We start from the raw sequence: 15,400 nt of genomic DNA, 5'->3' as shown, positions 1-15,400 counted from the left end.
GTGACATTACATAAACGGTCCATATAGTCGATCAGTTTCTGGTGCATGTAATATCATCTCATATCGCCGTCACAATGTGCTTTCCGCGCGTTGCACACTTCAAACATCAGACTGTTGACTAGACTGCAAATGACTTATCCAAACATATCAAAGCTCCCCGAGCTAATCAGAATTCCCGGTCGGATCGATTAATGTCGAGATAACCGAAACTTGCGAATCTACCGATTAAATGGATGCGCCAGCTGGGTCATAGTTGGCACGACTATTTTGTGATTTGGTCAAAACTCGGGGCAGCACGTAGGAGCTCACCCGGAAGTCTCGGTCTACAATAATAGGTGACTGCTGGTGGAAAGTATAGGTGGCGCAGGGACGACGCATTCTGCGTCGTCGTAATATGTACTGCTCATTAGCAAGTGTTTCAACTTTCGTCAAGTTTCGGCTTGTGTGCATGCTGCCCGCCTTAGTTCCAACGGTCTAACTGCTCTCTATCTTTCCCGCCAACTGCACATGACGACCGTTGTACATGGTTGTTGCGTCGTTATAACCGCTGGAGTTCGGTTGAACTGCTGAAGGAGGCCACCGCATTATTGGTGCTCGTAAAGCATGCGACCCGCGAAGCTTTGTAACGTCGGTGGTAGTAAATTATAATTAACGGGAGCGAAACTTTTACCGGAATTGTATCATTATATCATCAACATTTTTAATCCATCGATCTATTTTTTTTTTACAATACCCTCGCTAAATAATTTCTATCAATTTTACGGAAGTATCAATCCTTTAGCACTCAAATCATCATTTAAGAAAATATATTTCTAAAGACGCTACTTACATAGCGTTCGTGTAAAGAATCTTGTAAATTCTCACGATGTTCACGACTTTTTTTAGTCAAGTTCTCGATTGACGTGTTAGAATAGTTCGATCAGGATACGATTTAATCGCCGCGAAACGCCGTTGTCGTACCATCGGAAAAACGGAAGCAGGCACATATAGCCATGCATCCGTGGTCAATCTACATGCCAAAAAAAAAAAAAAAAAAATTGCAAGCGGGAAGGGGTACGCGCATTTACCATCCCGGGCAATTTGTGCGCCGCGTTGCACCGAGCCTATGGCCATCGAGCATTTATTTCGAAGCTTTCGCCGGAAATCGCACACATTTTTGTTTTAATTCGCGGCGCCGTCGCCATCCGATTCAATGTTTATATTGCTTCAACATGAAATCCCTGGAGGCGCAGTATCTACACGCGTGCGAACGCCATATGCACGGCAACTCACGGAGACACGTACGATGCGTGCGTACGCGCGTGAACTGCGTATGCGGGAGGAACCACGCAGAACCATGCGGAAGTTTGCACAGTCCCTGACAAACATTGTAATCCGGTAACACTCCGACTGGCGAGGATTGTCCATGACTGCAGTGACGGTCGGAGCGAGGTACGAAAAGCAGTAGAACAAGAGAAACACACGGGCTTGTGTGCATACATATCGTTATATATGGCGCAACGCGTATAGCAGGTACAGTGCACATACATATGGGATACGATGGGAGGTAAGAATTGATAGGCGAGCCACGTGACACTCTTTCTATCGAATGTCAGACAATTTATGGACAAACATGGGACTCGTACGGAAATTCGGAGACTCGTAAATTCAGAAAATTCGCGCGAATATAAAGTACCGTGTATTGTAGCCGCTTTTAGCTGCGATTAAGAATGAGATACGTACGATTTTTTTATTGTCTGAACAGGGTTAACAGGCCAAACTGGAAATTAGGAAAATGATCACGGAAGTCAGGGAAAAGTCAAGGAATGTTGCAAAATTTTCTGGAAAATTAAAATTCTTGACATTAAAGGAGTTTAATATACAATACGTATATCACATCTATGCAGTTTTAGAATACTTCCAACTTAACAATTAAATGCAAATAATGTCAGCAACATTAATAGTAATTTACAGTGCTATTGATTAAATTGCTCTCTCAATAAAATATTTGATGGTTTTCAAATCAGGACGAAAATTTCAAAAATTTCAAAATATTTTTGAAAGCATCAGGGAAAATTTATTTAGAAATCGGAAAAAAGTCATGGAATTTTAGGATGAAGAATTTGTGACTATCCTGCTGAATGATGACGTTAAATGCGTTTATAGATATGATACGCGTTTAACGAGGAGCAATAAAGAGATAAATTAATAAGTCTCAATACGGTTGAGGACATATCAGGAGGATACCATATACTAAAGCATTATAACGGATAACAATGAACTCACTTCCTGGTCGCTGAGTCGAGAGGGCGGAATAGAGGATAGGTCGCATCGCACTTGGCATTTCATATTCATTGACTGCGCGCGATGAAGGAGCCGTGAATGGGGCAAAGTAGGTGGCGAACGCTAATGGCAGGAGGGGTATTACAAGCGAGTTAATCTGGTAGCGAGCTCTATGAGTCGAAGCATAACGCGGCACTCGGCGCGGAGATGTTTCGCTTAGTTTCGTTCGGGCGTTAAGGTTCTGAATTGGTCGATTCGTCGTGAAGGGCGGCTGCTCGACTGCAGATAGGGGCACGAACTCGCTAGAAGTTGAAGTGCGAACTTACGTCCGCGCGAAACTCCGGCGGAACTTGCTCGCTACGTAGAATGACGCTCGTAGAAATGCATTAAACGCATTGCGGCTCGGAGGCGACAGAAACTCCAAGTTTATACGAACAACGTCGTGGAAATCATTGGAAATCATAATTTAAACGGATGCAGTAAAGCGAATATTTATATCCGTTGTCGTTTGCAAGTTTAATACTAAAAGCGGAAAAGTATCGCTGATTTTTTTCTAGGTAGTTTCCAAGGAGACGCTCGTGATTTTTTAAGCAACGAGTTCTACTTTTCATTGAAATAGGAGCAATTAGCGCGTAAAATTATACGATATATTAAAATAATAGACGTATTTAAGAAAAGCGAAGATTTTTTTCGAATTCGTAATATTTTCGTCGCGGCATTGAATTTCATAGACGATCACGCAGTATTTTGAATAAGAGATTAAGTTTCAATTTCTGAGAAGGTACCTAGGAATCTATTACATCATGAAGCGTGCCGGGTTTTCGAAAAGGGATGAACACATTTCTCCGAGTCCATGAGTCTGATTATTCTTTCCTCGAAGGTGAAACGAGATCCCGATCTGTCCCAAGATCTCGGGCGAACGATATTTTTCACGAAAGAAGCTAATCCTGAAATAGGGCCGAGCCCTTAACAAATTTACGAGACTAGACAAGGGGAAGGAGCTTGCCTAGTCATCATTACAACGGCGATGTTCCAGCAATACGCTGACGTAACGACGTCATCAACGGCGTTTAAGGCATACAAGGAACGTCGTTGCCGGAACGAACAGCGGGGAGGTTTTAGAGTGTGGTTTCCAGTTCCCTCGGACCGGGGAAGAACTGACTAGCCTGACACGCGAAACGAATGGCCCGTCGTAATCGCGGCTCCTAAACGCCCGACATTTGTTATCTTTAAACCAGTTGCACGGGGAAGAGCAGGGAACGACAGCGACAGGGGTGGAACTTTGGAGAGCAGTACGCTCGGATCGGAAGGGAGAAAAGAGACCGGTAAGATAGATTAGCGGAATGATTAGCGACAGCTAATGGGGCTCTGTGTTACGCGGTTGGCTCACTACTAATACCAACTCCTACTAAGTCCATGAGGTCGGATTGCGAAACGACAGTTAATTTTTATTCTACTCAAGGGAACAAGAAAATCATCACTGGGCATTGTGCAGTAATAAGAAAGGATCTAACTGAAGACGGAAAACTAAGAAAGGTCACCCATACACGATAAGTGAATGACGAGATACATGTCTCTATCTTGCTTTTTCAAGATTTTCTTTTTTACAATCATAGTCGCCCTACTGTATTCTATTCTTTCTGTTCCTTCATTTTTCATTAAGGTTAATGCGGACATGACGTTTGCAGAAAAATCCCTTTCTCCGTAATCATTTTCAAGATACAACGATTGTCCGAATTATAATTTCGCTCGTTCGTATTATTATGCTGAATCGCGCCGTTTCATTGACAGGTCTGCATCTTGATTTGAACCTGAAACGCACACATTTCCCCGTCAACGATGACCTACTTCCTTATCGTGTCTGCGTCTTATCGGTCTCAACGTCTTTCGCGGCGTTAACGGGACTCGCGCGTTGACAAGTTCGCTATCAACAACAGGCGTTGGGAGATCACGAATCCCTCGTCGTGTAGCTTGCAGCCGTACACGTATTATCGAGTGCTGGTATGAGGTGTGCTTGCGTCGGGCTTGCATCGATAATTAGTTTGCCGGAGATTTCCGCCTAATTTATGTCCACGCCAGACCATGGCCTCCCCGTCCGACCCCCGCCAATCCGGCGGTGTCGAAACACGTCAGAGAACAAGGCGGATATCGCGTGCTCCGTTCTACAATGTGCATCGAAGCGTGCACGTGCATTGTAAGTTATCGGGCACTTCTCGTGTCGCAAATTTAGAGGATTGGGAATGATGAAAAGCATACAATGTTATGTCAATGTTTTATCTTAGAATAATTTATTAGTATTATCTATACAAATGAATTCGGTATTTAATCGAAATAAATATTTGCAATGAAAATATTTTCTATGCAGATAGATCTACATAGAAATACATAAAAGAGATAGATTTACAAAGAAATTATATCTTTATTGCTAAAAGATCTGTACCTTTATTATTATATATTTATTATTATATATGATAAAAGAAGCGTTCGATCTTCAATTTGAGAAGTTCTATCGTATCTCCTTTTATGTTTTATAGTTTTGATTAATCAAAGTGTTTATATGGATATGGCCATATAAGCGAATGGAGATAGTGTATTTTCCAGCGGGTAGTTCCTCGTTATTCCATAATATGTTTATATCCTTTTACCCTTTCTACGATGCCACAGGCCGTCATTAGAGATGCGCTCTGCGAGCAAGGATAACCTCAATATCTCCTTGCTTCTCCGCCCCTAGATCGGTGTCCTGAAAGCTTCGTTCCCCCGCGGAACATCCAGATTATGAGTTTATTATAAAAGCTATATCCACATCGCACTTTACCCAGCTGGGTCGTTCCAACCTGACCTACGACATCCGCAACAACATGTCACATGGCGATGGTGTTCTCTACGAGTTTACTTACGTACAACTTGCCAAATGGTCGTCACTCTAAACGAATCAACACTGTATAATTTTATTCATAAATACATACTTGAGTTGTTCCTTTCGATCTTCTCTTTATTCAAAGTCGTTTTTTAAATGTAAAGACTTTTTATCCAGAAAAGAAACGGCTTATCTAATCTGCAAAGAACTTTGAAGGTTTGAACTTTTAGTTCAACTTTTTAGGTCTAAACTGCTTCCGTTAGTTTTTAAAGATGCGAAGTTAAGGCAAGAAAATGAGAAAAAAGTAAATCGAATGAGATCCGCGGGGTTGATAAATTTTGTACTTAACTTAATAATAAACACCTAAAATTACGTTCACGCGCTTATATTATGTAAAAGCCCCGCTAATTAGGCTTGTTTAGCCGAGTCCCGTTACAATTAATTTTGTCGCGATGCGAACGTGCGGTACGATCTAGCAGAGCTGATCGGTCGAAGGGTGTAACTATTAAATTGGTATTTCATCCAGTTACACCATTGCGGGCAGCCCTGTTCTGTAATTAACGAACTTTGATATTGACCGATATACCACGAACAATGCATCGATGACGTACACGACATGTAGAGTCTGTGCGATCTGCATAAAAGGATCTACTGCAATTTGACAAAAGATATGCAGTTTGATTAGCACGATATCTATTAAAGGATTGAAGCTAAGAACGACCTTATAGAAACACACTATTATTAATGAATGAATGTGTTATCACTTTATGAAAGTTCAATGTACGCGTTAATAAATAGGGGTGCAATATTTTTCGAAATATCGCATATAAATATACGAAGCGCGTTATACATGTGTCGTATGTCGCTATATTTTTTTTTTTTATTGAAACACGTTGAAATATTATGCCATTCTTTAGTCTTTCGACTGACAAGTCTATTTATCGCCCCGCTTAAAGTAGTAAGAACTTAATAGAGCGATTCATAAAAACGTTCACGGCAATTGTTGAATCGATAATTATTGCCGGAGTTATTCACGGAAAATGAGATGGGGCGGGGCAGAATTGGGATGCCATATGAAAAGGGAATGAAAATTTACACACACACACACACACACACACACACACACACACACACACACAAAGATTGAACAAACTGAGAAAGAAAGATGTTTCGTCGGCAGCAAACAAAAGGGTAGAATGTTGACTTTAGTATGAACGAAAAAATAAATTGATCGACACTCGTCGAGGGTTGATTCTCAAAAATCGAGAGAAGAACACGAGCGAGTGACAACAGCATCCTTTTGATAACACTTTTGCTTGCTCACTTGAAATAGAGACATGGAAATGAGAAAGACAAGAAAAACTGGTAGTCGTTACACCGCAAAAATATCGATAGTTCACGGTACGTAATTCCAATGAATTCGCCTTGTAGATATTTTTATACAGGAACACATAAGAATTTATATAAACAGGTTTTATTGAAATATGACATAGATTATTAGAGTATGATATCTCTAGTTATATTAGATTAATATTGCGACACATAGCGCAACTAAAATTTCGACGGCTTCTTAATTGCCCTGTCTAAACAATGTATTATTAATTTATTATATATGAGAATTATATAATATCATATGAAATAATATAATATAATATAATATATGATATAATATATTTGGCGGCGTTAACTTTTCGATAGGTATTTTTTGTGGAATACTCGAATATTTTTTCTAAAATTTTAGAAATTTATATTATATAATACCTTGTACATTCAAAAAAAGTGTTTAAATTATATAGATAGAATTATAAATTATATATAGAATTTTAAGATATTAAAATGTTTCATTTTTGTCTCCATTTTAAACACTTAAAGATGTTTATTTTTAAACTTTCTCAGTAAACAGAACACTATGTGTTTGATCTAAAACACATTTGAGTGTATACTGTTTCACATTTGTGAATTCTTTGTACATTCTTGAATATCATCCTTCCTCCGAAACCAATGTTTTATCATTGCTTCAAAGGATTCTTATTCCTGAGGAGAGAGAAAGCTAGCAAATGAATTCATTAATGTACTTCCGGTACATATCTCTAGGTCTCTTCTTCATTCATTGGACTAGTCGTTGATGTAACCCTTCTCGTTCTTCGCCGCCATTTCTCCACTTTCCGGAGCTTCGATTGGATTTTATAGAGCGGCTGTTAATTATTCTCCTACGACCTCTTTTCCGCTACCACACTCCTCGTAACCTCCGCGCACCTTAGAAATATTAATTTCTCAATTTCCTCTGAATCGTTACGGTACTCTCTTCGTCGGAACCAGCCTTAATTGCCGCGATTAAATTAGACATCGACGGCTCGAGTAAGAGTAGAAAAGGGAGAAAACGAAGAACTCGACAAGAACGTAACGAGTGACTCGCCTGAAAATTAGACCGATTGAGTTAGGTGGTGAATTGTCATTGAATTGATGTTAGAGGTAACTAATTTGAGAACTATCATTTGTTTTTATTAATAATATTCCAATAATAACAAGAAAACATTAGAGACGTGTAAAATATAATTATATAAATTAACAACTATTTCGATGAAAATAAAAATATATAATCTATCTCTCTAAAATATATAATCTATTACATTAATCTATAATTAAAATTAGAAGCCTGAAGTAATCGAAAGAAATACAAACATCAAATGTCACAACATTATATTAATCTTTAAAAGAATGGGAAAGTTATTATAGTGATACTGAAACAGTGTCATATTTTAAGATAAGAAATACAATAAAATTATAATAAATTGTACTCAAGGAAAAGGGTTGTGGAATTTAAAAAATTAGATTCCCGCTCTATGAAGGTTAATGAAAAATGAACGCAATCTATTCTCAGCTTGACTCTTTGAATCCTTCGTAGTCATAGATATTGTCTGGGTAGCATAAAAAAATCGATTGTTCCGAACAGGACATGGTGACCGAGTGAATTTAAACATCTCGTACAGTATACATATATTCTTGCTACGTTTTACGTGTTTGCACTTTTAGCGGGCTTACTTTTGCGAACATTGCTGCGTTATCTGCGAAAAGGCGATCCCGCCAGTGGTTTTAGTTTTCCTATGGCGAGGAGTGCAAAAATCCGATTAGCAGAGAGCACCTCGAGCGTAGCGCTTATAAGGGGTGTGTGCACATCCGGACCGGAAAGGGCGGGTGCGTGTTAGCGGCTAGAATGGATGTGGTATAATTCACCTGACCTCCGTCCGCGCTGTTCTCCGAACTTTGGCGTTAACTACGAATGTGCATAAGGCCATCAAAAGTATGCCATTAATTTATACAAATATAATATTATACTCACTCTCTAAAATCCTTTGGAGTGGAATCTAACTTTAAAGAGTGACATCTCACTCTTGAAATTTGACATTCTTTTTCAACCCTCTGGTTCAATTGTCACTCTTTGAGCAGTATTTATATCGCTGTCCGTTCTTATTTTAAGACTGTCTTCAATAATTTTAAGATGCTATTACAACCCTCTGATTGACTTATGTCATCTTAAGGGGATCCTAAAGTGAATGTCTGTTTTATCAATTTTTCCAAACAAGTATTTTTGTAACTGCTTTTACAAATTAAAAAATCCTTCTTCATAATTAAGGTATAAATAATAATATAGTCTAAACCGGTCGACTTCATACCAAAAACGAAAAAAAGTTGGAAAATTACAATTTTGTTATCGATTTTTAACGTCAATTTGTAATAATGTTTGCTTTATATACGAGTTTTATATTTCTTATATATAAAACATCTTGGTTTTTGGATTAGAGATTACATGAACAAACAATGTTGAGAATTCAAAATTAGGTTTAGATACTTAATACGAAAGATTAGTTAATTAAAAGATTCATGTGTGAGTGCGATATTGATGTAGTAGTACAAATATATCGATGTGTCGCATTTTATCGATAAAATAACGGAGTTCGGGCTTCACTTTAGGATCCCCTTAAGACAGTCTCAAATATAAAAATCGACGTATGAATACCGGCCTATGTCATTCTTTAGAATTAGCTGGTTCAAATCCAAAGATTTTAAAGCGCAGATAACATGCTTCTATTCCTTTTATTTTCTCGTACATACGCATCACTTGTAATCTTTTCTCACCTTCTCTATCTGCGATCATTTCTCAAATGCACATTTATCTCTGGAAGTGACGATCGATAATACTCTTATCAGACTGCGTGTGAGTCTTGCATCGCTTGCAGTAATGGCTGGAGATCGATAAAACGACGTACCGCTAGATATTGGTGGCTTAATAATTAATATTAATAGGATGGGGTCTCACATGATGCAGAAAACTTTTACATCGATGCCCAAATTGCTCACGCAGAGGATTGAGAATATTTTATTCGTATCTAAAAGTAACATTATGAAACTGCATAACTTCTCGATTATAAAATAATATCGTAAGAATACACAATGTATTAGTGAAATTATGATCGAGCGAAACGATACAGAAGATATTATAATGTAATAAATTCTTGTAATAAAAACTAATCTTATATATAATATTTCGCGATACCTCTCTTTTATTTAAAGAAAAAGAAGAATGGTAAAAGTTCATTCGTTTTTTCACAAAAAAAAAAGGAAGTAAACGCAGTTTCTTAGCTCAGAAAGACGACCTGGTTGGAAATAGGGTAGGAAAATAGGAAATCAGAGACGCTCGATTTCATTTGGTATTGGTTGCTTCTATTTTTCTTTTCAATCTGTTCGGAAACTGGTAAGTAACGTTATCACAGGCCAGTGATAACGGTCACAAGCGTCGTTTGTCTTTCCATGGATGCACAGTAAAACGAGTAGCTACTGTTACAAATGTGCACTTGTTCTCATTTCACAATTACTTCCTTTCAATTATCTCATTTACTGTTTCATCGTCTTTTTACTACGCTTAGATACATGCTGATCTACAAATAGCGCGATGCCGCCAACGCGCGGCTTTTTTTAGCTCTCAATCCATAATTGCAATAAATATGAGCCAATAATCGACTAGTATCTCTTATAACTAGTTTTTTATAACGATGATCTCGTAACATAATGAGTTTTATCGGAAAATCTCGAATACTTGCGAGTAAAACAACTAAACTTGGCAGTCTACGAGATACATTTTGAGATATATCTTGTTCATCGGATATTTTTATTACTATCAAATCATATCTTTTTAGCTATTAACTCCCAATTGCAGTTAAAATTATATCAAAATTAAAGCGTCTTGTTTGAAGTACAGAAGCTCTAATCAAGATTTCAATAGAACAACGCAATTTTTTAATTAAAAGAAAGTTTTTGTAATATCAACCAAACTATGATTATTCATACAGAACATTTCTCTTAGTTTATACAGCGATTGATAGAGAAAGGTTCAAGTTTTTCATCTTCAATTTAAAACCTTATAATACCAATCGTACAGATTGTATAATCTAAAAGATTTCGATTCGGCCAAATAACTCGTTGTTGTCGAAAGTTAAGATGTTAGCTATTACTACAGAATAATGAGCAAGATTGAAAAATCACGTGGTGTGGAGGCAATTGCGGTTTCCACTTTTCATTATCGTGAAACTCAAAGTACCGAGGAATAGTGAATGATTGAAAGGCACGCGACCGATTTCATTCACGTTCGGTTATCTTCTCTTATTCCCACCGCTGCTTAAGAAGGGATGGACGGTCACCACGACAGGAATACGAAGAAAGCGGCGTTCCCGGATGACGAAGGTTATGCGAGGGGAATGAGAATCCTGCCGTGGTATTAGCTAGGGAATTTTCTATTTCAGATTCCGCGAATCCATTTTATCTTAAACTTCGTAATTCCATACCGCTCCGCTACCCTTCCTCCATGCGTTTCGAGGCACGAAGGAATTCACCTTCGTGACTTTTCTATCCCACTGGGTATTCTCTACCCTCGACCTGCCTTTGCCGTCTTCGTTTCTCACAACGGCCGAAGGGGGGGGGGGGGAAGGAAGAGGAATGGATGGACATTTTTATATTTTCCAACGGGTAGCGGGAACGGCCGTTGTGCCGCCGCCAACTCGGATTTTCCGCCCCCGTGATATTGGACAGCAAAAGTTAAAATTATCCGTATACTCGTGCATGCGCGGCTGCTCGTTTATCTCGCGTTTTTAAATCGCGCGATGCGGAAATGTTCCAAAGTTAAAGTGCCACGAGACAGGGTAATCGATGGAAAACCTTTCACGTATTCATGTACTATCGATTAATATCAATTTTGATATACGTAGTTGTTGCAACAGCTCCAAACAGATCTTTTTAAATCTAATGTATATCACATAATAAATCGTATTGAATTTATGTGCACATGAAAGAGAAATGTAGCGTGCTAAAAATAAAAGAATGTCATTTACCAGATATATTTTGCCAAAATTTTACGTTAAACGTTTTTATGCCATAAACATGTCATTAAAATGATGAAATTAAGTAATTATATATATGACTGTTGCTTTATAAGTATTATTATCAACTCTTTATGGACGCTTTACAGAACAGAATAAAAAAAATCATGAATATATATATCAGAAAGAATTTAAATAAGCGCATAAAAATAATAAAACTTCCGCGTTTTTATGCCAAAAAGACAAAAAATGAAAAATATGCTAACCTCGATGCTCTAAGATTATTTTTAGACAGAATTCCGGCTGCTGCATATTTTTAAATACTTAGTTTTTTATTCTCTAAAGCTTTAAGGGGATCCTAAAGCCGTCTGTTACCGACTAAATCGTAATTTTTGTATAACAATTTTTTTTCTTCTTTTACAGATTTAAAAATCCTTTTCCAGGATTAAAAATATACGCATTAATATGTATCTGTGAGGTGGAATTACCGAGAACAATAAAAAATTTTTCTTAAGATTTCAATTTCGAAATTTTTTGTCGTTCTCGGAATAAATTCCACCTCACAGACATTAATGTGTATACTTTAATCCTGGAAAAGGATTTTTGAATCTGTAAAAGAAGAAAAAAATAATATAATTGTTATACGAAAAAGATGATTTTAATTTTCGAAAATCTTTTTTGTTAGGCATTCGATTACAATTTCGTATGCTCAGGATTGTTTGTGCATATTACGATATATTTGTGCTTCCGGGAAAGGTATCATTTGGTATGACCTATAGAATTTCTGCATTAAAAAAGAATTATAACCTGAGGTGACAGCTGTAAGAGCTGAAATAAAGTTAATTTTTAATTTTTTCTTCGATTTTCTCCCGATTAAATTTAATGTGATCGGTGTTTTTTTGTGCGTACCTTTATTGTGTAAAAGGATTTGATGATCTATAAAGCCAATTCAGAGAAATTGGCACAATCTGCAATTGTCAATAATTCCTGTTGACTTAGGATCCCCTTAATTCATTATATATATATAAAATGAATTCATATATATATATATATATTAGGTGTTGGAATTAATTCGTAGCGTTTTACAAGTGATGGGAAGTACTTTCATTAATGTATTTTTTAATGCTCATGTGAAATAAATAACATTCTTTCATTAAAAAACGCTACGAATTAATTCCAACACCTAATATATATATATATATATATAAAATGAATTTTTCCGAATTGGCTTTATAGATCAAAATGATATGCATGTGGATAGATGGACTGACTTATTTTATGTCATATAAAATATATTATAAATATACACATAATATATATTTTTGTATACACACACACACACACACACAAATATATATTATGTGTATATTTATAATATATTTTATATGACATAAAATAAGAGTCCATCTATCCACATGCATATCATTTTGCGGTATAAGGCTGGCTTCCTACGCGAGTGAGACGAATTTGGTACTCCAGGAATGCAAGCAAACGTACGGCTTGCATCTCTCTAACAGAATAGTTGTGGTGTCGTTGCATTCTTGCCACAGGAAGGCGAGAGGCAGGAAGATGACGGATAAAAAAGAAATTACAAACGTTTTTGAGAAGCGTGAAATCGTTACTGTCACACTGGCATTCGATGACAATGATGGCGACGACGACGGTGACAACGAAGATGACTTTGACGGCGCACGATTTCCGGTTTTCAGCGGGTGTACACGAGGTAGTGTCAAAATGCACGGACATATGAGAATATACCGGCATTTACACTTAGATACTCCGCAAACACGCTGAATCTATTAGTCTATACATTTGCCAACTTCGTCGTCGAGAATTGATATACACAGATAACAGATGCGATCGCATGACGGTGATATTATGGAAATGAACGTTCACAACGTGGCATTGTTTTAATGTAAATATTAATAATGTTTCATTAACGTTGTATTGTATCGCGTAAACGCTTTCTCAGTCGTTTATAAGATTTAGATTGTTGATAATTTCCTTTCCTTTCGGATGTACGTTGAATGTTAGCTCTTAAGGATTCTTCAAAGTTTTTCTTTTATAATAGTAGTCGAAAAGAAATAAAATCAAGTTGCTTTATCGAAATGATCGAATCATAACATGAAATTCGTACTTCCTTAGTCCCATAACAATGTCACGATGGTTTCGTTGCTTCACTAAAGAGCTTGCATCCCTTAGGGGACTTCAAGATCTCAAGTTTCAGCAACATCCACGTTGGGAAACATTGCCTTGGGTAGTCCATAAACATGGCCGACGTAATGGTCGCTGTATTTACCCTCTCATAGTGCGAGATTAATAACGTGGTTGATGCATATACGATGGCACATATGCATGTGACCTTATCATTGTTATATTATATGATTCCAGTAATTCATACTGGACAGATTTATGTATTGCCTATTACACCCTCGAATAATGAGCTGTCTCTCGTGAATAATGAGCTAATTTTTATGGTGGCATATACATTAATGCTCGATATTGAAATGAATATATTAGTAATTTTACAAAAAATTCACAGCGTTTTGATCTCACGGATTTATAGAAAAGATTATTACTTGATTAATAGGGAAGGTTGCTTGTTATAAATATGCATAAAATTTGAAAAATTCCACTATATTTACATGTATAGTTTATTATTTCAATCTTATATTTATTAATACGATTAATAAATAATTTGTGTATATCACGAATAATTAAAATATTAAACGACTACTAAATATATGCGCATATTAAAACGGTATAAATTGTTATGAATAATTTAATAATACAACCATTTTCTCCAGTCTCTCTCTCTCTCTCTCTCTCTCTCTCTCAGCGCAAACTTTATTCATGAAAATCGCATGTTTTTGCATTTGCAAAACTATAAGTTCACGTTACTGGTTTTCCTGCTCGTGGAATTCCTTTACGTGCCTCCGTGTTTATGCGTCTTCGCTGTACGAGCGTTGAATAATGGCCACATTAGACCTCGCAGTTGTTCAATTTTCGCGACGCGTGCTGTCGCATCTTTCTGAACAATTACGTACGGTCGTACGTGTAAAGGCAAGCCCGTAGCACGCGTCTCGCCCTAAGTCGGATCACGGCGGATCCTAGGCGATAATACTCCCAGTACAGCCGGCATTAACACCCGCCTTTGCGGAAATTAATTTCCGCCACCACGTTGTCAAATTTTCACGGGGATGCTACCTTCTTTCCGCCGCGCCACGATCCACTAGCGTGCACCAAATTGCGTGTTTCACAGTACACTTTTACGTAAATCTCTTACTGCATCACACACGCTGCATCTCTGTCCCTCGAGAGGCAAAGTTTACTCTGTTTTTTGCGGACATCCTCCGCGAGAAAATGTGTGTGACGTATGCATATAACATGCGACCACGTTGAAATTAATTCGAATCATAAAAATGTAATAAGCATCGTAAAATTTTATTTCGCAGGAAAAAAGAGAATCGCACAAACTACCGAAAGCTACTTTAGTAAGTGTTATTAATTTATCGTTACAGCCTTTTACTTTGCGCTTTAATTCTTAAAAAGTTATAAGCAATGAAATTGGATGGGTGTGCTTTTTTGGCGCGGCATATCCATTCAATTTAATTGTTTATAACTTTCATAAAAGTGAATATATTGTAAAAAAATTTTTTCAATTGAAACGCTACGCTGTTAAAAAATAGCCATGTCTATACAATTCTCACTGTGTTGGTGTTAATATTAACATCAATATGATGTGGATTTAACACCATGTGTTTTAAATCCACATTGGTGTTAATATTAATACCAAATTAATTAATATTGACACCAAATACAAATAGTGAGAATTATGTAGACATCGCATGGGTATTAAATTCACACTAAGAGTGTTAAATCCATACCGATATTTTTTAGAGTGTTGATA

General features: G+C 37.1%; 1 protein-coding gene across 15 annotated transcripts in view; it reads left to right on the top strand.

The window, feature by feature from the left end:
- Positions 1–15,400, top strand: part of LOC105146732 (protein turtle) — a 302,876-nt gene that overhangs the window by 126,680 nt on the left and 160,796 nt on the right. The gene's annotated exons all lie outside the window — the stretch shown is intronic.

The sequence above is a fragment of the Acromyrmex echinatior genome, chromosome 14 (assembly GCF_024713525.1).
Source record: "Acromyrmex echinatior isolate Ae372 chromosome 14, ASM2471352v2, whole genome shotgun sequence".
In the NCBI taxonomy this organism is placed as follows: domain Eukaryota; kingdom Metazoa; phylum Arthropoda; class Insecta; order Hymenoptera; family Formicidae; genus Acromyrmex; species Acromyrmex echinatior.
The sequence above is the reverse complement of the archived record's forward strand: the minus strand, read 5'-3'. Positions and strand labels throughout refer to the sequence as shown.